The sequence below is a fragment of the Macaca fascicularis genome, chromosome 1 (assembly GCF_037993035.2).
Source record: "Macaca fascicularis isolate 582-1 chromosome 1, T2T-MFA8v1.1".
NCBI classification, from domain to species: Eukaryota; Metazoa; Chordata; class Mammalia; order Primates; family Cercopithecidae; genus Macaca; species Macaca fascicularis.
Genome location: NC_088375.1, coordinates 191,872,529 through 191,897,661, shown reverse-complemented (window position 1 = coordinate 191,897,661; position 25,133 = coordinate 191,872,529). Strand labels below are relative to the sequence as shown.

Genomic DNA, 25,133 nt, shown 5'->3' with positions numbered 1-25,133 from the left:
GTGGCACATGCCTGTAGTCCCAGCTACTCGGGAGGCTGAGGCAGGAGAATCACTTGAACCCAGGAGGTGGAGGTTGCAGTGAGCTGAGATAGTGCCACCGCACTCCAGCCTGGGCGACAGAGTGAGACTCTATCTCAAAAAAAAAAAAACAAAGAAAAGAAAAAAGAAAAAAAGAGTACCATCTGAAAACTTAGTGGCTTTAAACAGCAACAGCTTATTATTTCTCATGATTTTGTGGATTGACTGGTCAATTCTGTCCCACATGATGGCAGCTGGGGTGACTCATGCAGTGGCATTCAGCTGGACACATGACTGGGCCATTCTCTCCATATGGTGTCGCATCCTCCTCTGTCTCCTGAAGGATAGCCTGGACTTCCTTATAGCATGGTAGCTGGGTTCCAATGGGGACTGTTCCAAGGGGACAATCCTCAATGTGGAAAAGCTTATCCAGCCAGGTTATATCAATGCAAATCATTCTGGATTTAAGTTGCTTTGTCTCTTGATCTCTCATGAACATTCCTGTGTGAGTAAATATTCTTCCCAATGTGATTTTCTTTTTTTTTTTTTTTTTTGAGACGGAGTCTCGCTGTGTCGCCCGGGCTGGAGTGCAGTGGCCGGATCTCAGCTCACTGCAAGCTCCGCCTCCGGGGTTTACGCCATTCTCCTGCCTCATCCTCCCGAGTAGCTGGGACTACAGGCGCCCGCCATCTCGCCCGGCTAGTTTTTTGTATTTTTTAGTAGAGACGGGGTTTCACCGTGTTAGCCAGGATGGTCTCGATCTCCTGACCTCGTGATCCACCCGTCTCGGCCTCCCAAAGTGCTGGGATTACAGGCTTGAGCCACCGCGCCCGGCCCCCAATGTGATTTTCTTCTTGTTGTTAAAGACAGGCTCTGGTTCTGTTGCCCAGGCTAGAGTGCAGTGGCATAACCATAGTATAATCATAGCTCACTGCAGCCTTGAATTCCAGGGCTCGAACAATCCTCCTGCCTCAGCCTCCCACATAGCTGGGACTACAGGTGCACACTACCATGCCCAGCTAATTTTTTTTTTTTTTTTTAAAGAGATAGAGTCTTGTTGTATTGCCTAGGCTGGTCTCCAACTCCTGGGCTCAAGTGATCCTTTCACCTCAGCCTCCCTAGTAGCTGGGACCACAGGCATGTGCCAACACACTAAATTAAAAAAAATTTTTTTGAGAGATGGGATCTCGCTGTGTTGCCCAGGCTGGTCTCAAATTCCTGGACTGAAGTGATCCACCTTCCTCAGCCTCCCAAAGTCCTGGGATTACAGGTGTGAGCCACTGCACCCTGCCCCCAACATGATTTTTTTTTTTTTTTTTTGAGACAGAGTTTCGCTCTTGTTGCCCAGGCTGGAGTGCAACGGTGCGATCTTGGCTCACCAAAACCTCCGCCTTCCGGGTTCAAGCGATTCTCCTGCCTCAGCCTCCCGAGTAGCTGGGATTACAGGCATGCGCTGCCACACCTGGCTAATTTTGTATTTTTAGTAGAGACAGGGTTTCTCCATGTTGGTCAGGCTGATCTGCCTGCTTTGGCCTCCCAAAGTGCTGGGATTACAGGTGTGAGCCACCGTGCCCAGCCCCAACATGATTTTGAATGGTTGACTGATAGCCCATCGTTGAATGAAGCAGTTTCATCTTGATGAATAATTCGGCAGTTTTCATTTTGGGGCAGTTATGAACAACTCTGTGAAGGACAACTTTGTGTCAAGAACCCAGTACATATCACTGTAGGAGAAGGATTACAGGGCCGAAGAACAGGTGAATTTTTAAAGCTTTGCCAAATTGCCCTTCAGAAAAAATGGTACATTTTGCACTTCTATCAGCTGAAAAGAGACCTGCTTTTCGAAATCCTCCGGTCGATACTGGGTGTGGTTTGTCTTTTCAGTCTTTGTCAATTGGATCAGTGAAAAATGGTGTTTTATCATTGTCTTCAAAAGAGAGGATTAGAAGTAAGTTACCCAGAGCCAGATGCTTGAGAAGAGAATTCTTGTCTTTTACTCTGAGGTAGCCCGAATAAATCAGCAGGGTTGAGGCCAGGGCAATGCAAAGTGTCCCTCTGCACAATGTCAGGCTATTAAATGCACAGTGTCCCTCTGCCCGCTGACTCAGGCTGTAAAATTGGAGCATGGTGCTGACAAGAGTGCTCATGGCTGTGGGGATGAGGTCACTGTGTCCTCACCGTGCGGTCGACTGGGACAAGCCCATTGCTTTCCTGTCCCGTGTCTGTGGGCCTTCTGGCAGACAACAGGGCTCACGGCCTCACCCTCCACGCTCGTGTTGGCTTTCACCTTGTTCCCTCTGACCCACTCTGGAGGACCTGGTGCTGCATCTGGGCCAGGCTGGCTGTAACTTAATAAGAGTTGTAAAAAGGGGCGTGTAAAACAGGACCCTGAGATTGGTCTTTGTTTTTGAGCAACCGAAGCCATACCCCATAGTGTCAGAAGTTTTAAAACTGGGGGAGGCTTCTTGTGTGGAGGCAGAGTCCTGGACTCAGAGCCGACCCTGCTTCGTCCTAGCTGTGGAGCAAGTAAGGGAGCTTTTCCGAACCTCAATTTCTTCATCTCGAAAATGAGGGTAATGGTGATTTAAGGACTATTATCTTCTTCCTCTGTGCCTGATGCTTGTAATTCTCACAGGAACCCTCAAAGGCTGAGTATCCCACCCAGTTTACAGATGAAGCAAAGTGAGGCCCAGAGAAGGGAAATTCCTTGCCCAAGATCACCCAGCAAGTAAGACACAGAGCTGGAGATGAGCTCAGGTCAGCACGGAAGCACGCAAACTCCTTCTTCAGGCTTTGTAAAGGACTGATGAGAAAAGCAGATGGTTGAGAGCTCTACAACTTCTGTGAGGTAAAGAATATCTGCAGGGCTGGACACGGCGGCTCTTACCTGTAATCTTAGCACTTTGGGAGGCCAGAGTGGGTGGATTGCTTGAGTCCAGGAGTTTGACACCAGCCTGGGCAACATAGTGAAACTCTGTCTCTCTAAAAAAAAAAATTAGCCAAGTGTGGTGGCGTGTGCTTGTAGTCCCAGTTACTTTGGAGGCTGAAGCGGAAGGATCCCTTGTACCCAGGAGACAGAGGTTGCAGTGAGCTGAGATTGCACCACTGTACTTCAGCTTGGGTGACATTTTTTTTTAAAAAAGGATATCTGTGATTACAAGATTACAATGCAATTTTGAAAGCCAGCTGTTGCCCAGCTGGACAGCTAGAGTTATTCTCAGTGGTGGGATGGCTGAACTGAGGGCCCACTGTGGAGAGCTGGTTTCCCACTGGAGTTCTCTGAAAAGGTGCCTGATTTCACAGCTCTGATTCTACAGAGGGAGGCCGGGCCCTTCACATAATTGCTACCATTTATTTATGGAACTATTCCTCTGTGCGCGATGCCCTTTATATGTGTACAGTCTGTGCTGCAGTCAATTCTTATAGTGATTCTATGCAGAATGTACTTTAGAGGGGACTGCTGGGGCGCAGGGTGGGTAGGTAACTTGCCAGCTTGGTGGGGTTGGGTCTCCAGCTGGTTGGGACCCCACCCTCCTGTCATGGCCCAGAAGTGAGGCATTCGGGGCTGGACCACCAGCATTTATGAAGCTTTGTGCTCCATTATCCCATCAGAACGTCTTCTTGGCCCTGGCAGGCAGCCAGGGCAGGGCCATTCTCCACTTTACTGACAAAGAATCCCAGGGAGGGGAAGAGGGTGCTACCCCCACACCCCCATTGCCTCTGCCTGCTTAGTCCAGAATGCGGAATAGAGAAGTAATGGGAGAAGCTCCCAACTGTTGCTGGATCTCTGCCTTCCAGGGAAGCTGTGACCTCAGTAAGGGCAGGGTGTGCCTTTCCAGGGAACTCGAGGTGGGGCAGGATGGGTAGGGAGTGAGATCAGAGGGAAGTCCATGTTGGGAAGATAGGAAGGCAGGTCTCTGGGGGTTTGTGGAATAGAGGAAGGGAACATCATAGAACAGGCCAGGAATAGGAGCTTGACCTGGAGGTTACTTTGCAGCAGGTTTAAACAGGGGCCATGTGGGAGAGTGGAGCCATGGGGTCAGAGGTTACTGCATGCAAATTATGACTCTGCCCCTTATGAGAATGGTGAGTTTGGAAAAATGATTTCCCTGGGCCTCAGGGTCTTCATGTATATAAGGGCCAAAGCCCAGTGGGTAACTGGAGCACTGCCTGGGTTAGATCCTGGCTCCACCACTTACCAGTGTGACCAAGGGCGAATGAATTCACCTCTCTGGGCATCAGTGTCCTTGTCTGTAAAATGGACTTGATAATAATGAAACCTACCCCTCACAGGGCTGTGGTGAGGATGAAGGGGTCTGGCAGCACATAGAGAATTCTTAGAGCAGCCTTTTTTCCTGCAGAGTCTTTGTTGCTATCATCATCATCCTTATCCTCATCCTCATCATCATCTACCTCCAAGGATTCTTGGGAGGCTTAAACAAGGCAGGTTGCACAAATTGTCTGGCACAGACATCATTAAATAATAACAGGGCGGAGTGATGGGTGCTGTGATACAGGGAGGTGCTGGGAGAGACACAGGAAAGAGAAAAGACTTCTGTCTGGCTGGGTGGAAGAAGGGTGTGGAAGGTATGGAAGCCAAGGGAAAACTTCCCCTTTGCCCTCTGAAGGTTCACTGAAAAGTCAGCTGACAAAAGGCAGATTAATAGAAGAAATGGCATGCAAATTTATTAATGTGCACACAGGGAGAACCACAGAGTGGTTGATTACTCCTCACCCTGCAATGGGGTGCAGAAGCTTATATGCCATCTTGAGGTTACAGAAAGAATGGGGGCTTGGGGCCTGAGCACGGTGCCTCATGCCTGTATTCCCACCACTTTGGGACACCAAGTTGGGTGGATCACCTGAGGACAGGAGTTTGAGACCACCCTGACCAACATGAAACCCCGTCTCTACTAAAAATACAAAAAATTAGCAGTGCGTTGTGGTGTGCACCTGCAATCCCAGCTACTCGGGAGGCTGAGGCAGGAGAATCGCTTGAACCCAGGAGGTGGAGGTTACAGTGAGCCGAGATCGCACCACTGCATTCTAACCTGGGAAACAAGAGTGAAACTCCATCTCAAAAAAAAAAGAGGCCGGGCACAGTGTCTTATGCCTGTAATCCCAGCACTTTGGGAGGCCGAGGCGGGTGCATCACCTGAGGTCAGGAGTTCGAGACCAACCTGGCCAACATAAAGAAACCCTATCTCTACTAAAAGTACAAAAAATTAGCCCGACATAGTGGCAGGTGCCTGTAATCCCAGTTACTTGGGACGACTGAGGCAGGAGAATCACTTGAACCAGGGAGGGTGAGGTTGCATGAGCTGAGATCGCGCCACTGCACTCCAGCCTAGGCAACAAGAGCAAAACTCCATCGAAAGAAAGAGAGAAAGAGAGAAAGAAAGACAAGAAAGAAAAGAAAGAGGGCTCAGATCCTGGCAAAACAGTTTATGAAAGAGGGAGAAGAGGAGGCCTCCCTCAAGGAGGCCTCAGGTGGGACTCAAGAATCTTCACATTTTTCCTTCAACATTTATTTTAAGTTCAGGGGTACATGTGCAGGATGTGCAGGTTTGTTACATAGGTAAACGTGTGCCATGATGATTTGCTGCACTGATCATTCCATCACCTAGATATTAAACCCAGCATCCATTAGCTATTCTTCCTGATGCTTTCTCTCCCCCCATCCCACCCCCAATAGGCCCCAGTGTGTGTTGTTCCCTTCTGCATCCATGTGTCCATGTGTTTTCATCATTCAGATTATAAATGGGCACCTGAAGTGTTTGGTTTTCTGTTCCTGCATTAGTTTGCTGAGGATAATGGCTTCCGACTCCATCCATGTCCCCGCAAAGGACATTTTTATAGCTGTATGGTATTCCATAGCGTATATGTACCACATTTTCTTTATCCACTGTATCACAGATGGGCATTTAGATTGAAGAATCTTCACTTTTTAAAGCTTCTCAGGAAATTCTGATGCCCACCCAGAATTGGGAACCCCTGCCATGGAAGAGGGTGGGGGATATCTTTAAACAGGAATAGGGTCCATTGAGATGCCTACCCCAGACCTCCAAGATTTGGGCAGAGAGCTTGAGAAGGTGGGAAGTGGGTGTAGGAGACTCTGACCCCCAGCCTTCCACCCCTCTCCAAAGCAGTCCCTCACTCTGATGGCCACATTTACCGCCAGGATCGGCCTCTGGAAGTGCCTCTTCCCTATAGCCCTCTGGCTCCAGCAAGGACAGACGGCCTTCCCTCCTTCCTTCCTTCTTCCCAACAGTTTTTGAGCTCCTCCGCCATGTGCTAGGCATGCTGTTGGGTCCTGAAAGTGAATAAAATAGGTAGTTTCTCCCCCCAACCTCCTGACCCAAAGTTTGGGTGATTCCTGCTCTTTTGGCTCAGCTAAGCGTGAAGTGCTGTGTCATCAGGAATGTGGCTAAGCACAAGAGACCTGGGACAGGAGTCCATCCTGGGGGATCAAGTGGTGGCCGCAGGGCTCAGTGATCCAGCCTCCAGGCCCTGTGGCTTCCTGGTTCCCCCTTCTCACAGGCCCAGTCTCTTGTCCTGGCTCTGGCCTTGCGGGCCAAACTCCCAGGCCCTGCCCTCGATACCCCCTACCGGGAGGGTTCTGGTGCCTGGAGTAGGAGTGAGCTGTGCAGCCGCCTTCCCACCCTCATCTTACACAGAAGAAAACAGCATTGGGTAAGGTCTGAGCAACTCTTCCCAGGGGCAGGGTTAAGAATCATTTCCTCACAGGGGTAGCAGAAACAACAAACACAAGGAAATGACAGGGATGCCGAGGATTTCAGAGCACACAGCTCCGGTCCAGGATGGACTCCCACAGAGAGATGGGGGGAACACTCTCGGGGCAGCTTCCTCACCTCCCTCTTGGAGTCGGTTCTTGTGTCTTCATGCTGCGTTCTGTTGTTTCCTTTCATCAGGATCCCTTGCCCACTCCAACCCCACCCACACCATCAAGGATGTCACTGTTTCACTCGCTCATTGCCATTCATTTACTTCTTCCTTTCTCATTCAACACATAGGTGCCATGTGCCAGGCACAGGATAAAGCCACAGGCAATATACAGCCTCACATGGCATTCCCAGTTGGATGGGGTCACCAACACAACCAGACAGCTCTAATACAACATGATAATTGCCACTGTGGAGTTGTGCATAAGGTGTTATAAAACCGAGGAGTAACCCAGGCAAGGTTGATTCTTGAAGAATGCATAGAAATTCATGGAGCACATACCAAGCAGTGAGAATAGCAAATGCAAAGGCACGAAGTTTGTGATGGCTACAGCGTGGCAGGTTCAGGGGAGCAGAGGGAGTGGAGGCTGGGAGAAGAGCAGGGGCATCCATGAAGGGCCTGGAAAGCTGGGCTGAGGAACTAGAACTTTCTGTCTTAAGCAGGGGGCAGTCATTGGAGGATTTTAGGGAGAGAAGGGACATGGTCAGATCTGCCTCTTTTTTTTTGAGATGGAGTCTCACCCTGTTGCCCAGGCTGGAGTGCAATGGCACGATCTTGGCTCACTGCAACCTCCACCTCCCGGGTTCAAGCGATTCTCCTGCCTCCCAAGTAGCTGGGATTACAGGTGCCTGCCACCACACCTGGCTCATTTTTTGTATCTTTAGTAGAGACGGGTTTTACCATGTTGGCCAGGCTGGTCTCCAACTCCTGACCTTGTGATCTGCCCGCCTCGGCCTCCCAAAGTGCTGGGATTACAGGCATGAGCCACCACGCCCGGCCAGATCTGCCTCTTAGAACAATGCTATGGAAGTTGGTTTTGGGGAATGGGTGGAAGGGGGAGAGGTCAGGCAGAGTGTTCAATAAAGAGGATCAGACACAGGCCAGGTAGGAGAAGCCGATGCCTAGCCTAGGACAGGGCAGTTGGCTCAGCAAGTGTGAGCACTTCTCAGCGTAAGAGCTGAGGTGGGAGAGGGGCAGATAGGCTGTGGAGCTGGCCACACTGAAGGCAGCTGTGTGTTTCCAGGGCTCAGGACCAAAGGGAGGCTAAGGCAGGAAGGCACTCCTGGGCTTTTGACTTGAGCAGGCTCAAAGTCAGCAAATGCAGCTGGGTCTGTGTCTAGCGATTGGGAAGGTCCACAGCAGGACTCCAGCCTATACCTGGGAGTCAGGGCAAAACCCAGCCTAGGGAAGAGCCCCCAGGAGCCAGGCTGGGTGTCAGGTGGGGCCCTTGCCCTAAAAGCAGAAGAGACTACAAGGCAGAGCACCGAGCATACCTGGCTCCAGCACCTTTACGTCTCTGGCCACTTCTCTCTTATGGCTCCCTGTAACGATGAGACGTGGACACCTGGAGGCATCTGGGGCTAGTTTCTTCTTCATACCTGCCCCGCTCAGATGACGCTCCCTCCAGGCTCTGCATCTTGACTCAGTTACAACCTGATCCTGAGCTGGGACCCAGGGTTGTCCTGCTCCTGGCTCCAAGCTCCTGGCGAGGATGAACTTTGGTTTGGCTCTACCTGCTCATGTACCTTCGGAAGTGTGCCCACCTTGCCAGCCTCGTCAGAATGCAATCTCAGGATGATGTAAGAGTTCAGGAAATGCCACTCCCAAGGTATATCACTTTGGACTTCAAACTGAGAGCATTTGAGGAACAGCAAATGCAAGGAGGGACTTTCTCTGAACTTCCTATAGCTGCTTCAAGATAAATCCTCCAAAAGGAACTCAGTGGTTATAAATCCCCTCCCCAGGAACGTCATCAACCAGAGAATAGTAAACTCAGATCACAGGACAGGAAACTGAGTCAACACCACCCCAGGCAGACTTTATCACATATCATTCTGAGGGACCATTCATCTTTCACCCAAATAATTTACTCTCTCATAAGTTGCTTGAATCCTCCCTCCACTCACCCCCTGTAAGAGGTCCATATGCTCTCACTGAGGTTTAGGACATTCACTTTTCTTTCATGTGATGTCTCCATGCGTGTAGTATATTTGTGTACCTTTTCTTCTGTAACCCTTCCTTCTGCTTTCAGTTTATTTCATAGACTCCATTATTGAACCTCAGAGGGGAAATCTTCCCTCCCCTGCAGTGATGCTCTGGGACTGCCAGACACCTGAGCTCACTCCCAACAGCCCATTTGGACAATTAGTCACTCATATGATAAACATTTTTTAAGCCCCCAAAGTGTGCCAGTCCTTGGACAGAAAGCTGGATTTACAAGGTCAGATCAGATTCAGTGCTTGTGATAGAAGAATTCGTAATACAATGGAGCCAAACGCATGAAACACAACACAGCCTATTACAACACAACGCGGCATGACAGCTTCGCACATGCCAACACAGGATACGAGAACTCAGGTCTGTTTTCTAACTTCTGGGGCCTCAGCTGAGAAAAGGCAGCTCCCAGTGAAAGGAGGCTTATTAATTAGGAAGGGAGCTTATTGGAATGTCAGCAGTGGAAGGCAGAGGGGAAGAGGCTGTAAGTCAGACCAGCTGCTTCAGTTCTGGCACCATAACCTTGGACGGATGACAGAACTCTCTGTGCCTTAGTTTCCACATCTACAAAATGGAGAGAATGATAGTGTGTATGTCATAGGGCTTAAGGATTAATTAAGATAATACACGTAAAGTGCCTGGCACAGTCCCTAGAAGGTATAGCAAGCACAATAGCATCAGCTATGTGGTTGTTGTTGCCATAGAGTTATAGAACCTGATTATACTCTTAGTTTCTTGGAGTCAGAGAACTGTAGAATCATAGAACCCTAGGACCTTAGAACCTTAAACATAGAGGTTTATAAACATATATAAATATAACGTGCACCAGAATATTAGCTAGGAGGGTGAAGAAGGGAGATCTCCCTATTCCTTCAGATGGAGGCGAAATGTCCTCTAATGCCTGAGTTTCAGGGCTGTCACATTCCGTTGCTCAGGTTGTACACAATATACCTCTAAAGAAGGCCATTCACATAGACTTTGATGTGAATGGAGTTCCTTAGATGCAGCATGACATGCACCATTGCGTGAGAAAGCCCACATTTCTCCCAGAGAAGTCGGCTAAGTCCCAGAGGGCTTACACTTACTACCGTAATCTCTGCCTCCAGAAAATCATGCTGGCTTTGTCCTGAGCCACACTGACCTGAATGTGATGAAACTGAAGCTTGGTTTCCATATAAAAATCAAATCACTCTCCTTAAGCATTCCCGAGAGCAGATTATACAGAGATCCAGAATGTTCTGGAGAGGGATCACATCTTGTGAAGCAAGCTATGCTTATAGCCACCCAGATGGTACAATGAGATGTGAGCTGTTCCTCCCCGACCTGTCACTTTCTGCTCACTTCTCTTTCTCCCTCCCAATTTGCTCCTCAGGAACCCAGGCATAAGCCATCCCAGGCTCTTGGAAGGGTCTCAACTCAAAGCCCTTGTCAAAGCATTTTCCTCAATAAAAGTAGTTCCTTTTCCCAACAGGAATTTGGGCCACATGTTTAGGTAGTAATTTTTGTATGCCTTATCACATTTAGTGCCACTTATAAAACCTGAGACTCACAGAATTTTAATACCAAATAATCTAAGAAACAAAAATTTTGGAATAACCTAGCCTAAGGACCACAAGTTCTAAGAATTGTGGAGAATTTCAGAATCCCAAAACTCTTAACAATTACAAGAGGCCTTAAGGGGTCATTGAGTCCACACCTTATTCAACACAGACATCTCCTCTGCAACATTGCTGGCAGGTGCCGATACTGCCTCTGCAACAACAACAACAAAAAAGCATACTTCTGAGAAAAATTGGAAGACAGCTTGTTATCTGAACTATACATAGGCTTGAATAATCTATTTTTGGTTTTTTGAGATGGAGTTTCGCTCTTCTTGCCCAGGCTGGAGTGCAATGGTGCGATCTTGGCTTACCGCCACCTCCACCTCCTGGGTTCAAGCGATTCTCCTGCCTTAGCCTCCTGAGTAGCTGGAATTACAAGCATGCACCACCACACCCAGCTAATTTTGTATTTTTAGTATTCTTTGTATTTTTAGTTTCTCCACGTTGGTCAGGCTGGTCTCGAACTCCCAACGTCAGGTGATCCACCTACCTCGGCCTCCTAAAGTGCTGGGATTACAGGCATGAGCCACCGCGCCCAACCTGAATAATCTATTAGAGTCTTTATCTCTAAGAAGAGAAATACATCTGAACTAAAGGGTAAAAAATGGCATGTTTTAACTGGTAAGTCTAAATGCAAAACAATGACAACAAAATTTTAAAGGATTGCTTCCTTCTTAAGCTTTATTTTCATCCTCTGTCAGTGTATCACTAGACTCATCTTTCCCGGACACCCAGACCTCCCACGCGAGTATATACTTTCCATTTGGCTTGATTTCAAGTGCTAATGTATAAAGCTTCTGGGTTCTGGGTCTGGCAAGCTATTTCTCATGTTCTCTGATAAAATATTAAAAACCATCTCTAAGGTCTTCCAAGAGGGGATATGTGGAAGATACATTTCAATTTTCCACTGCATTTCAACCTCAATATAATGTGATTAGCTATGGCATTGGAAATTAGCTTAATACTGGCCCATCTTACTAAAGGGGCCAAGGAAAAACTTGCCCTTTATCCTCTGAAGGTCCACTGTAATCAACTGACACAAAAGGCAGATTAATAGAAGAAAAGGCATAACCATTTTATTTTAATATACATAGCACAGGAGAACTGAAGGAGAATGATTACCCTGCTATCTTAATTTAATTCCAGTGTGGTCTGAGAGCAGACATTGTATGGTTTCTGTTATTTTAAATTGGTTAAGCTGTGCTTTATGGCCCAGAATGCAGCCTGTCTTAGTGAATGTTCTGTGGGAGCTTGAGACGAATGTGTTTTCTGCTGTTGCTGGATGAAGTATTCTATAGACACCAATTATATCCAGTTGATTGATGGTGCTGTTGAGTTCAACTATGGTCTTACTGATTTTCTGCCTGCTGAATCTGTCCATTTCTTAAAAGGATGTTGAAGTCTTCAGCTATACTAGTGGATTCATCTATTTCTCCTTGTAGATCTGTCAGTTTTTGCCTCCATATTTTGCTGTTCTGTTGTTAGGCACATACCCATTAAGGATTTAACTGTGTCTTCTTGGAGAATTGACCCGTTTATCATTTGTATAGGGGACACAGCACAGGCAGGTGTCAGGAGCAGATATAAAACCTTTGTGGGTGGAAGGCGCGGGTTCTTCCACCCCATGGGAGCCCCACCATGACTGGCTAGGAGGCTGACATACCCACAAGGAAAAGCCTGAAGTGGCAGCAGAGCCTGGAAATGGGGCTGGGGAAAGAAGGAGAAGGAGAGGGGAGAGGGAGACAGGTATCTCAGGAGACAGAACCACAGAGTGGTTTAGTGCTTGGGGATTGGGCTGACTGACCCGGCTTTGCCAGTTACTAACTACATGACCCTGGCATGAGACTTAGTCTCTCTGAGCCTCAGTTTCTTCATCCAAAAAAAATGGAAATGGCACCACCACAGTGCTGTTGTGTCATATGAGAAGGTACTGTGTGTGGGCCATGCATACTCTCCGCCCACTACCTATGGGGCTGGGCTGCCAGCCCAGCTCGCAGTGGCACACCTGCACGACCCTGAGCAGTGAGGAGCAGTGAGTCCTTGTTGAGATGGGCCACAAGCAGCCCTCCGGTCCAGATAAACTCCCTCAGTCCGAGCCTCATCTCACCCAGCCCCAGCTTTCCTCCTTCCCAAGACACTGGGCCTGGAGAAGACCCTGCCCTGTCCCTGCACGAGGCCTTGATCCTTGCCTACACTGTTTTCTGGCTGTCGTGTGCTTCAAGGGGATGTGGATAAGGATCCCTCTCCTCAAGCCAAACCTGGTGCTTCTAAGCTGTGCATCCTGCAGGTGCGCCTGTGGGCATGGAGGCAGCAGGCCTATGTCTGGATTCTGCCCTCCGAGGGCCACCAGGCTGCATGGGGTCATCTTCTAGGCTCACTCTCCTACCACAGAGCTGCTACCAAGTAACCCCAGTCCAAAGAGTGGCTGCAAGCCTCTCATTCCCCAAACAGCCTGTACTGTTTGGTTGTTTCATGAAGACAAATATGGAAGAGACTAATGGAGAGCCCAAAAGAGAAGCTGAGATGTGACTCGCCATCTGCCTCTGGTCTTGGCAGCCCAGGGGGGTTGGGCCTTTTTTTTTTTTTTTTTTTTTTAAAGATGGAGTCTCGCTCTGTTGCCTAGGCTGGAGTGCAGTGGCGCGATCTCGGCTCACCACAACCTCTACCTCCCGGGTTCAAGCGATTCTCCTGCTTCAGCCTCCTGAGTAGCTGGGATTATGGCCACATGCCACCACACGTGGCTAATTTTTGTATTTTTAGTACAAATGGGATTTCACCATGTTGGCCAGGCTGGTCTCGAACTCCTGACCTCAGGTGATTTGCCCACCTCAACTTCCCAAAGTGCTGGGATTACAGGTGTGAGCCACCGCGCCCAGCTGATTTGGGCCTTTTCTGTACATTGCCTCTCCCTGTAGGGGCTGGCATGCTGTCCTGGGTTTATCCCAGTGCCCAGGTCCACTGACAATATCTAGCTTGAAGTACTAGCCTAGCCAGCTGAGACCAAACCCCAGGGAGTGGCTGGGAATCTGAATCTCCAGGACTCTCCCTGTCCCTCCCACTCTGGAGTTGAGGACATGTTCCCCAGGAGACGAGGTGATGCTCCACTGTCAGCTGGGTGCCCTCCCCTGTTTCCTGGGATGGCTGTGACTTGGGCCCCAACAGTGGCAGCAGTGCCCTCTATCAGGATCCCCTCCCCAGGTGATGGGGCCTTCAGTCAGGGCATGGTGGGCAGTCTCTCGAGGGCCAGGCAGGCCTCTGGTGTCTTTGTATTTAAAGTGGGTATCTTGGCCGAGCACGGTGGCTCACGCCTGTAATCCCAGCACTTTGGGAAGCCGAGGCAAGTGGATCACCTGAGGTCAGGAGTTTGAGACTAGCCTGACCAACATGGTGAAACCCCATCTGTACTAAAAATACAAAAATTAGCTGGGCATGGTGGCAGGTGCCTGTAGTCCTGGCTGCTCAGGAGGCTGAGGAAGGAGAATCACTTGAACCTGGGAGGTGGAGGTTGCGGTGAGCCAAGAGTGTGCCACTGCACTCCAGCCTGGGCAACAGAGAGAGACTCTGTCTCAAAAATAAAATAAAATAAAAAATAAAGTGTTTTTTTTTTTTTACACAGCATATAGGTCGGTCTTGTTTTTGATTCACTCTGACCAAATCTCTGTCTTGTAATTGGTATATTTAGATCATTGATGTTTACAGTGATTATTGATGTAGTTGGATTAATGTATACCATATTTGTTATTGTTTTCTATTCATTGCCCTTGTATTTTTGTCTTCTACACATTTTCTTCCTTTTTAGACTTAAGTGAGCATTTTATGTGATTACATTTCCTCTTATTTTCAGAATATTGATTATACTTACTTTTCTTTTCTTTTTTTTTTTTTTTTGAGACGGAGTCTCGCTCTTTCGCCCAGGTTGGAGTGCAGTGGCGCGATCTTGGCTCACTGCAACCTCTGCCTGTTCAAGTGATTCTCCTGCCTCAGCCTTCTGAGTAGCTGAGATTACAGGTGCATGCCACCACACCCAGCTAATTTTTGTGTGTGTGTATATATATATATATATATATTTTTTTTTAGTAGAGACGGGGCTTTACCATCTTGGTCAGGTTGGTCTCAAACTCCTGACCTCGTGATCTGCCTGCCTCGGCCTCCCAATATACTTACTTTTAAAAAAATTTTTAGGCCAGGCGTGTTGGCTCACACCTGTAATCCCAGCACTTTGGAAGCCTGAGGTGGGCAGTTCCTTGAGATCAGGAGTTTGAGACCAGCTTGGCCAACGTGGTGAAACCTCGTCTCTACTAAAAGTACAAAAATTAGCTGGGTGTGGTGGCGTGCGCCTGTAATCCCAGCTACTCAGGAGGCTGAGGCAGGAGAATAGTTTGAATCCAGGAGGCAGAGGTTGCAGTGAGCTGAGATCGCACCACTGCACTCCAGCCTGGGCGACAAGAGCGAGACTCCGTCTCAAAAAAAAGTTTTTTTAAGGATCGCCCTAGAGTTTGCTGTATACATATACACTAATCCCAGTCCACTTTCAAATGACACTATCCTGCTTCGGTAATGAAACATTCCTAATTCCTCCCTCCATCCCTTGTTTCGCTGTATTCATTTTGCTTATATATAGCTATATTCATTGTTGCTATTATTATTTTGAACATTATCTTATTTGTTAGATTAAGAATAAGAATAAAAGTATTAATTTTCTCTTTACTTATTCTTTCTCTATTGCTTTTCTTTTCTTTAAGTGGATCTGAGTTTCTGATCTATATTATTTTCCTTCTCTCTGAAGAACTTCTTTAAACATTTCTTGTAAATTAGGTTTACTGGCAACAAATTCCTTCAATTTTGTTTGAGAAAGTCTTTGTTTTTCTTTCACTTTTTAAAAAACAAGATCAGGCACGGTGGCTCACACCTGTAATCCCAGCACTTTGGGAGGCCAAGGTTGGTGGATCACCTGAGGTCAGGAGTTTGAGACCAGCCTGGCCAACATGGAGAAGCCGCGTCTCTACTAAAAATACAGAATTAGTCGGGCACGGTGGCACATGCCTGTAATCCCAGCTATTCGGGAGACTAAGGCAGGAGAATTGCTTGAACCTGGGAGGTGGAGGTTGCAGTGAGCCAAGATCGTGCCATTGCACTCCAGCCTGGGCAACAAGAGCGAAACTCTGTCTCAAAAAAAAAATAAATGTAATTTTTATTTTGTTAATATAATCAAGTACACAAATTGATTTTCTTTCTTTCTTTCTTTCTTTTTTTTTTTTTGAGACAGTCTTGCTCTGTCACCCAGGCTGGAGTACAGTGGCATGATCTTGGCTCAGCACAATCTCTACCTCCCAGGTTCAAGCAGTTTTCCTCTCTCAGCCTCCCGAGTAGCTGGGACTATAGGTGCACATCACCACGCCTGGCTAATTTTTTTATTTTTAGTAAAGATGGGGTTTCATCATGTTGGCCAGGCTGGTCTTGAACTCCTGACCTCAGGTGATCCACCGGCCTTGACCTCCCAAAGTGCTGGGATTATAGGCGTGAGCCACTGTGCCAGGCCACAAATTGATTTTCAAATACTAAAACAACCTTGCATTCCTGAGATTAAACTCTATTTGGACTAGATTTATTAAACTTTGTATATATAGCTAGATTTGTTAACTTTTTTTTTTTTTAAATGGAGTCTTGCTGTGTTGCCCAGGCTGGAGTGCGGTGGCGCCATCTTGGCTCACTGCAACCTCTGCCTCCTGAGTTCAAGTGATTCTCCTGCCTCAGCCTCCCAAGTAGCTGGGATTACAGGCGCATGCTGCCATGTCTGGCTAATTTTTATATTTTTAGTAGAGATGTAGTTTTACTATGTGGCCAGGCTGGTCTCAAACTTTTGACCTCAAGTGATCTGCCTGCCTCGGCCTCCCAAAGTGCTGAGATTACAGGAGTGAGCCACTGTGCCCGGCCAACTTTTTTTCTTTTAGAGACAGAGTGTTGCTACGTTGCCCCAGGCTGGCCTGGAACTTCTAGGCTGAAGGGATACTCCCACACTAGCCTCCCAAGTAGCTGTGATTATAGGCACATGCCACCTCACCCAGTTCCTTCACTCCTGAAGGAAAGTTTTCAGGATACAGAATACGAGGTTGGTGGGTTTTTTCTCCCAATATTTAAAATATTCACTTCATTCTCTTTTAGCTTGCTTGGTTTCTAAGAACTCAGATGTCATGTCTTTGCTCCTCTGTAGGCAAGGTTTTCCCCCCTCTGCTTTCCTTTTTAGAAAATTATTCCTTTTTTTTTTTTTTTTTTTTTTTGCCAAAGTACTGTTGGCTACCTCTCTGCTTTCATTCCAAGATTTTTTCTTTATCTTTGATTTTAGATTTTATGCAGTTTAAGTATGATATGCCTAGGTGTAGCATTTGGGGCTTTGTGTGTGTATGAGAGAGAGAGAGAGAGAGAGAGAGAGAGATCTCTGAGTTTCCTGGATCTGTGGTATGGTGTCTGACATTAATTTGGTGAAATTGCAGGGTGCGGTGGATCACGCCTGTAATTCCAACACTTTGGGAGACCAAGGCAGGTGGATCACCTGAGGTCAGGAGTTTGAGACCAGCCCAACCAACATGGTGAAACCCCGTCTCTACTAAAAATACAAAAAAGTTAGCTGGGTGTGGTGGCAGGTGCCTGTAGTCCCAGCTACTCGGGAGGCTGAGACAGGAGAATCACTTGAACCTGGGAGGCGGAGGTTGCAGTGAGAGGAGATCGCACCACTGCACTCCAGCCCGGGTGACAGATCGAGACTCTGCCTCAAAAAAGAAAAAAATTGGTGAAATGTTCAGTTACCCTTGCTTCAAATATTTCTTTTGTCCTTTTTTCTCCTTCAGATATTCCCATTATGCATATAATATAGCTTTTAGAGTTGTCTCACAGTACATGGATATTCTTTCTTACGTTTTTTCAGTCTTTTCTCTCTTTGCTTTTCAGTTTTGAAAGTTTCTACCAACATATCCTCGGTCTCAGAGATTCTTTCCTCATCCATGTCCAACGTACTAATAAGCCCATTAAAAGCATTCTTCATTTCTATTACAGTATTTTTTATCTCTATCATTAAAAAACATTCTTTCTTAGAATTTTTGTCTCTGTGCTTACACTGTCTATCTGTGCTTGCATGTTATCTACTTTTTCCATCAAAGCCCCTAACATTAATTTTAGTTGTTTTAAATTTTTAGTCTGATAATCTTAACATTCCTGTTGTATCCCAGTCTGGTTCTGATGCTTGCTCTTTTTCTTCAAAGTGTGTGTTTTGCCTTTAATATGCGTTGTAATTTTTTCCATTGAAAGCCACACATGATATGCTGGTGTTGGGGCTCAGAAACCAATACAACAAAATATGGTATTTTGACATGCCAAACTGAAGAAAAAGCCTCAAGGTCTCTCTGACCTTCCCTCATCTCCTGTCTCTCAATCCTCGTCCCTCCCAAAGCACATGATAAAGTTGTTTTCTGAAGTTCCCCTATCTGCCTAAAGTCCAGTTCCGCCAAAGTAGAAGACAATTGCCTCTAGTCCCGTCTTTGAGTTTTCATTAACTGAATTTGTAGCACAGGAAGAAAGACCCAAGTCTGTCAACAAATCTAGGGAGACTTTTTTTTTTTTTTTTGAGATGCAATCTCACTCTGTTGTCCAGGCTGAAGTGCAATGGCGTGATCTCGGCTCACTGCAACCTCCACCTCCCAGATTCAAGCGGTTCTGCCTCAGCCTCCCAAGTAGCTGGGGCTATAGGCTCTCGCCACCACGCCCAGCTAATTTTTGTATTTTTAGTACAGACAGGCTTTCACCATGTTCGCCAGATGGTACACAGACTTTTGTCACAAACCATTGTGTGCTCTGCAGGCCCAACAGACTTTGTCGAAGGAAATTGTACGTTTTTCAAGCCCATTGAATTCCCCTAAAAATCATTTCCTATCCCCTAAAATCATGCATACTTTCCCATCTTCCTTTCCCCTAAGAAGAAGAGTATACAGTGCTCACTTTGGCAGCACATATACTAAAATTTTGACGATACAGAGAAGATTAGCCTGGCCCCTGCGCAAGGATGGTATGCAAATTCATAAAGTATTCCATTTTTTTTTTAATTTAAAAAATTTATAAAAGTTTTTTTAAAAAGAAGAGTACCATCTTACTCCATTGGGATATTGGGTAATCACTCTATGATTCTCCCCTGTGCATACTAATAAATTTGTACACCATTTCTCCTACCAATTTGCCTTTTGTAAGTTGATTTTTTTTTTTTTTTTGAGACGGAGTCTCGCTCTGCCGCCCAGGCTGGAGTGCAGTGGCCGGATCTCAGCTCACTGCAGGCTCCGCCTCCCGGGTTCACGCAATTCTCCTGCCTCAGCCTCCCCAGTAGCTGGGACTACAGGCGCCCGCCACCTCGCCCGGCTAGTTTTTTTTTGTATTTTTTAGTAGAGACGGGGTTTCACCGTGTCAGCCAGGATGGTCTCGATCTCCTGACCTCGTGATCCGCCCGCCTCGGCCTCCCAAAGTGCTGGGATTACAGGCTTGAGCCACCGCGCCCGGCCAATTTTTTTTTTTTTTTTTTAAGACAGAGTCTTGCTCTTGTCACCCAGGCTGGAGTGCAATGGTACAATCTCAGCTCACTGCAACCTCTGCCTCCTGGATTTAAACGATTCTCCTGCCTCTGCCTCCCAGGTAGCTGGGATTATAGGCGCCCGCCACCATGCCCAGCTAATTTTTGTATTTTCAGTAGAGATGGGGTTTCTCCATGTTGGCTGGACTGGTCTCGAACTCCTGACCTCAGGTGATTCACCCACCTTGGCCTCCCAAAGTGCTAGGATTACAGGTGTGAGCCACCAAGCCTGGCCTGTAAATTGATTTTTTTTTTTTTTGAGACGGATCGCTCTGTCGCCCAGGCTGGAGTGCAGTGGCGCGATCTCGGTTCACTGCAAGCTCCGCCTCCCGGGTTCACGCCATTCTCCTGCCTCAGCCTCCCGAGTAGCTGGGACTACAGGCGCCCGCCACCTCGCCCGGCTATATTTTTGTATCTTTTAGTAGAGACGGGGTTTCACCGTGTTAGCCAGGATGGTCTCGATCTCCTGACCTCATGATCCGCCAGTCTCGGCCTCCCAAAGTGCTGGGATTACAGGCTTGAGCCACCGCGCCTGGCCCGTAAATTGATTTTTTAGTGAAACTTCCAAGAGTGAAGGGAACGTTTTCCCATGGCTCCTACACTGGGTAAAAGGAATTCCCGTAAAATAGGCCTTTAGCAATGTGGTGGAGGAGGTGTGGGGCAGGGGTGGTGTTCCACAATCCTGTGATTAGTCCTCAGTCTTTTCATGAGCCGGGGAACCCTCCTGGGCTGTGAAGTTCACCAGTGCTTCTCCATTTTTTTTTCTCCCCTTAGGTGGGACAGAGAGGGGTGTGGAGTTGGCTATTTCCCCTCCCTCAGGTCAGCTAGGCTCTGATTAAGCTCCAGAAGATTGGGCTGGGCTGAAATAGTTTCTCTTGAAAGCAGGCCTTGTTAAGAACAGAATGCTCTGGCATATTTCAAAATGGTCACTTTTCCCATCCCCCTGCTGAAAGCACAAGGAGATTTTTCTCTGACATTCACTGGGAGGACCCGATAGAGATCCTGAAGATTAAACTCACAAACATGTGGGTGCGCCCCTATGGCTGGATCTTGCTGGAATGTTTAACGTTCAGATTTGCCCATACTGAGCCTCCAGCAGTTCTTCAATTACAGGTTAGGATGTCCTGTCCTGGTACTGGTTCTAGAGGAGGTTTCTACTTGGGAGTTTCTGCTTTTCTGTCTCTTCAATTTTGAGGGCAGTGGTTTGCCCTGTGATCTCACTCCTCTACAGGATCTAAGAATTGTTGATTTTCCAGTTTGTTCAACCTTTTAGTTATTATTATGACGGAGAGACAACGTCCAAGCCCCTTACATGCCTGATTGGACACTGGGTGTCTCACTGCCATGTATTGAACACTCAGGTGGAAGTAAGCACTTTTAACGTATTATCTTATTTAATCCTCACATTCACCCTGTGAGGTAATACCACTACCCCATGTTGTAGAGGTAATTATTATGGCTCAGCAAGAATTTAGGGACTCCCTCAAGGTCACACAGTTAGAAAGTAGGATTTGAACCTCAGTCTGTCTGTTAACAAAGTCAGTGTGTGTCCTGCGCACCATGCCATGCCCCAGAATTAAGCAGATTCGGTTAGGGCTTCAGACCCAGAGGCAGACAAAAGCCAGAAACAGAGACAGGAGCCCAGGCCAAAATGGAGGTTGGGACCCAGAGCCTCTGAAAGGTCCCAGGATGTATGTATGACAGACCATCCCCCAGGTCTCCAGAGGTAAGTGTTGAATCCGCCTTTTTCCCCTTTCCAGCTGCGTCACTTGGGTGAGCAGCTTTACCTCCTCTAGCCTCAATTTTTTAGTAGGTAGCTCAGGGCCTGGCAAATAGTAACTGCTCAAAAAATGGAAGTTTGTCATTGTTGTTGCTAGGTAGTGGCTAATGTTGCCAGCTGGGAGGCTGTAGGTGCTAATCCCCTCCAGCTCTGGCCAAGTGAGGTCAGTCACTGGAGATGAGGTCAGAGCCCTTAGAGGAAGGCACCCTGACTCCAGCTGGGCTGGCTGGAGAGGTGGCAGCATTGGAACCTCAGTGAAGAAGCATTCTGTTGACAGTTATAATGAGATATGCCAGCTCTGGTTTCCCATGGGCACACCAGTTACCTCCTCTCCCTGGTTACTGACCCAGTTGGCACCCAGTGCCTGAGAGCTTGACGGCACAGTAGAATCCGTCCTCCTCTGCGGGCAGGTGTGCCAGCTGGTATAAAGGAAGAAAAACCTCCCTGCTCAGTGCAGAGCCAGCTCTGACACTTCCTGACCAACTCCAGTGCCAACTCTGACACCACGAACTTCTGCTTTTTCAGAACGGTCACAGAGACTAGATTTACCCTCCCTTCTGAAATGCCTTAAAATACAAAACCAAACAGACACACACACACACACACACAAAATGACACTCAAGACACTATGTATGGCCGGGCGCGGTGGCTCAAGCCTGTAATCCCAGCACTTTGGGAGGCCGAGACGGGCGGATCACGAGGTCAGGAGATCGAGACCATCCTGGCTAACACGGTGAAACCCCGTCTCTACTAAAATACAAAAAAAAATTAGCCGGGCGAGGTGGCGGGCGCCTGTACTCCCAGCTACTTGGGAGGCTGAGGCAGGAGAATGGCGTGAACCCGGGAGGCGGGGCTTGCAGTGAGCTGAGATCCAGCCACTGCACTCTAGCCTGGGCAACAGAGCCAGACTCCGTCTCAAAAAAAAAAAAAAAAAAAAAGACACTATGTATACATTAGACAGTGGCAAACAGTGATCATTGAGAGAAATGAAGAAATACAGGTTAGTCCTACTGACTTGTCACCTGGAGAAAGTTGCCATGCCGTGGCTCCCCTCATTAACAAGACATGTCCAGGGGCCTGGGGGAAGCCAAAGAGGCTGAAGTTTGTAAGGCAGAGTACTGGAGAGAGGAGAACTACAAAGAGCGAGCGCTGGAGATATTCAGAGGGTCCCCCTTAACTATTCAGTTGAGTATTAATCAAGTGGAAATTACCTGAGGCTGGGGTAAGAAACCACCCAAAAAGATAAGAGAGAATAGTGCTCAGAGCTCGCACAGAGCTAGTAGACAGAGTCTGTTCCTGATAGCCAGAGGGGATTAATTCAAGGGGTCTCAGGGTATTAGCTGAGTAGTGGGGAAAAAGTAACCCTACAGAAATACAGCTCTGGGCCCATCTAACCAAAGGACCAAACTGTTTCTGCGTAACGTAATTATTTTTCAGAACACAACTTGAGATTATTTATACATTCATTTTCTTTTTCTTTTTTTTTTTCCTTTGGTCTACCACTCTGCCAGAGATCAAGATTCTCTAATTCTTCTAGAAATACAAAAATATATAGTACACAACAAGGTAAAATTCACAAATGTCTGGCATCCAGTCAGTGGTTACCAGGCATGCAGAGAAACAAGAAAACACTTCCCGTAATGGAGAGGTAATCAATCGATTGACACTGACCTAGAAATGACGCTGACGGTAAAATCAGTAGACAATACCATTAAAACAGTTATTAAATGTATGTCATGTGTTAAGCTAGAAGAACTATTGACTATGTAGGGACATGCAAATATTTTAAAAGACCAAAGAAAACGTTTAGAGATGGAAACTACAATGCCAGAGATGTAAAACACAGTGGATGGAAAGAGTGGAAGATTTGACATTGTAGGAGAGAATATCAGTGAACTCAAAGGCACAGTAATAGAAACTATGGTGAGCTTGGGCAAAATGAAACAGGCAGAGAAAAAAGACCTTTAAAAACCGCAATATTTTAGGGAACTGCAAGACAACTTCCAACAACCAAATTGCTAGTGCAATAAAGCAAGGAAAAGAAATAAAAAGCTAAGATTGGGAAGAAAGAAGTGACACTATCTTTATTCTTGGACAACATGGTTTCCTGTGTAGAAAATCCTATGGAATCTATGAAAGAAGCTACTAGAACTAATAAATGAGTTAGCAAGGATACAGGCTACAAGATCAATATAAAAAACTTCATCATGTTTCTGTATACTATCAACAATCTAAAATTTAAATTTCAATGGCATTAAAAAATGAAATACTTAAGGTAAATCTGCTAAAATATATGTAAGACCTATACATTGAAATGATAAAATGTTGTTGACATAGATTAGCACTGTTCATAAAAGAAAAAATTGATAAATTTGATTTTATTAAAATTAAAACTTACTGCTTTTAGAAAGGCATTGCTAAGAAAATAAAAGACAAGCCACAGAATGGGAGAAAAAAGAATCACTATCTGACAAGTAACTTGTTTCCAGAATATATAAGTAACTCTTACAAATCAGGTTTTTTTTTTTTTTTGCTTTTTTTTTATTTTTTATTTTTTTGAGACGGAGCTTTACTCTTTTTGCACAGAGTGCAATGGCATGATCTCGGCTCACTGCAACTTCCACCTCCTGGGTTCAGCCTCTCAAGTAGCTAGGATTACAGGTGCGCGGCACCATGCCCAGCTAATTTTGTATTTTTAATAGAAACAAGATTTAACCACGTTGGCCAGGCTGGTCTGAAACTCCTGACCTCAGGTGATCCTCCTGCCTCGGCCTCCCAAAGTGCTGAGATTCCAGGCGTGAGCCACCGTGCCTGGCTACAACTCAGTATTAAGAAAACAACCCAATTAAAATATGGGCAAAGATTTGAACAGACACTTCATCAAATAAAATGGATGGTAATAAGGACATGAAATGAAGCTCAATATTATAGGCATTAGGGGAATGCAAATTAAAACTCAGTATGGTACCACTACACATCTATTAGGATGGCCAAGATTAAAAAGACTGATCATATTAAATGTTGGGGAAGATGTGGAGCAACTGGAATTCTCATACATGCTGGTAGGAGTGAAATGGTATAACTACTTTGGAAAAACAGTTTGGTAATTTCTCAAAAAGTTAAACATACGCCTACCATATGACCAAGTTATTTCACTCCTAATTACTTACCCAGGAGAAAGAAAGCATTACAAGTACTTGTACGTGAATATTCATAGAAAGTTTATTTGTAATAGCTGAACAATGGAAACAATCCAGATCTCAGGGCGAAGGAAAAAAACTAAGGTCTTGGCCCAGTGATTACTGAGCAGAAGATTTAAACGTGGGTCATGTGGGAGTGTGGAGCCCTGGGATCAGAGGCTCTTGGGTGCAAGTTGTGATGCTACTTATGAGAATGGATGAGTTTAGGCAAATAATTTATCTAAGCCTCAGTATCCTCATCTGCAAGAGGGCCTGATAATAAAAGTACCTGCCTCACAGGGCTTTGGTGAGGATGAAAGGGTCTAGCAGCATATGTATAATTCTTTTTTTTTTTTCTTTTTTTTTTTTTAGACGGAGTCTTACTCTTTTGCTCAGACCAGAGTGAAGTGGCGCGATCTCGGCTCACTGCAACCTCCACCCCCTGGTTCAAGCGATTCTCTTGCCTCAGGCTCCTGAGTAGCTGGAATTACAGGTGTCTGCCACCACGCCCAGCTAATTTTTGTATTTTTAGTAGAGTCGGGGTTTTACCATGTTGGCCAGGCTGGTCTCGAACTCCTGACCTCAGGTGATCTACCTGCCTCCGCCTCCCAAAGTGCTGGGATTACAGGCATGAGCCACTGTGCCCGGTCCATATGTAGAATTCTTTGAGCAAACTTTTCACATGCTCAACCTTTGCTTTTATCGTCATGATCATAACATCATCATCATCTACCTCAGAAGTACCTGGGGACCTGAAACAAGGCAAGCTATACAAACTGTTTGACACTGGCATCACTAAATAATTATGGGACAGAGTGATGCATGCTGGGATATAGAATGGTGGGAGGTGCTGGGAGACTCACAGGAAAGAGAAACTACTTCTGACTGGCTGGTTGGAAGAAGAATGTGGAAGGCTTCCCAGAGGAAATAGTGTTTTAGCTGGCCTCAGAGGTCAGTGTGGAAGTTTCCCAGGTAGACAAGGGGGATAT

The 25,133-nt window shown here is 46.6% G+C and overlaps 1 long non-coding RNA gene and 1 other non-coding gene across 2 annotated transcripts in view; both read left to right on the top strand.

The window, feature by feature from the left end:
• Nucleotides 1-24,654, top strand: part of LOC141408223 (uncharacterized) — a 36,669-nt gene extending 12,015 nt beyond the window's left edge. The window contains exons 4-5 of the long non-coding RNA XR_012421453.1: nucleotides 2,654-2,866; nucleotides 24,517-24,654. This is a non-coding gene — a long non-coding RNA (uncharacterized lncRNA). The remainder of the gene's footprint in view (nucleotides 1-2,653; nucleotides 2,867-24,516) is intronic.
• Nucleotides 18,559-18,665, top strand: LOC123570850 (U6 spliceosomal RNA). Its single transcript, XR_006695066.1, has one exon. It is a non-coding gene; the product is annotated as a U6 spliceosomal RNA (small nuclear RNA).
• Nucleotides 24,655-25,133: the final 479 nt, after the last annotated feature.